The sequence below is a fragment of the Nomia melanderi genome, unplaced genomic scaffold (assembly GCF_051020985.1).
Source record: "Nomia melanderi isolate GNS246 unplaced genomic scaffold, iyNomMela1 scaffold0014, whole genome shotgun sequence".
In the NCBI taxonomy this organism is placed as follows: domain Eukaryota; kingdom Metazoa; phylum Arthropoda; class Insecta; order Hymenoptera; family Halictidae; genus Nomia; species Nomia melanderi.
This window is the reverse complement of record NW_027475130.1, coordinates 2,372,221-2,373,175: the sequence shown is the minus strand read 5'-3', so window position 1 is coordinate 2,373,175 and position 955 is coordinate 2,372,221.

Genomic DNA, 955 nt, shown 5'->3' with positions numbered 1-955 from the left:
TTTGATTTATTGCGCTATCTGTAATAGCACCCGAGATATCACCATATATATGCTGGATTTTTACATGACCTTGGGTGACGGATTCCGAATATCTGTAATTTTCTCGGCCCCTGGTGGTCCGAGGTAGTTCCTGCTGCACAGATTCTTTCGCCAGTGCCTCCTACAGACAATGCACTTTGATTTATTGCGCTATCTCTTATAGCACCCGAGATATCACCAGATATACATCGGATTTTTCCCTAACCCTGACTGTCCGGCCCCATGAGACGGTGATTTTCTCGGCCCCTGGTGGTCCGACGTCGATCCGGCTGCACAGATTCATGCGCCATGTCCTCCTACAGACAATGCACTTTGATTTATTGCATTATCTGTAATAGCACCCGAGATAACACCAGGTATATATTGTATTTTCCCCTGACCCTGAGTGTCCGGCCCAATAAAATGGTGGTTTTCTCGGCTCGTGGTGATCCGAGGTCGTTCCCGCTGCTCAGATTCATGCGCCAGGGCCTCCTACAGACAATTCACTTTGGTTTATTGCGCTATCTCTAATAGCACCCAAGATATCACCAGATATATATTGGATTTTTCCCCGACCCTGAGTGTCCGGCCCCTTGAGACGGTGATTTTCTCGGCGCCTGGTGGACCGAGGTCGTTCCCGCTGCACAGATTCATGCGCCAGGGCCTCCTGCAGATAATTCACTTTGGTTTATTGCGCTATCTCCAATGGCACCCGAGATATCACCAGATATATAATGGATTTTTCCCTGACCCTGACAGTCCGGCCCCATGAGACGGTGGTTTTCTCGGCCCCTGGTGGTCCGAGGTCGTTCCCGCTGCACGGATTCATGCGCCAGGGCCTCCTACAGACAATGCACGTTGATTTATTGCGCTATCTGTAATAGCACCCGAGAAAGCACCATATACATGCTGGATTTTTACATGACTTTGGGTGACG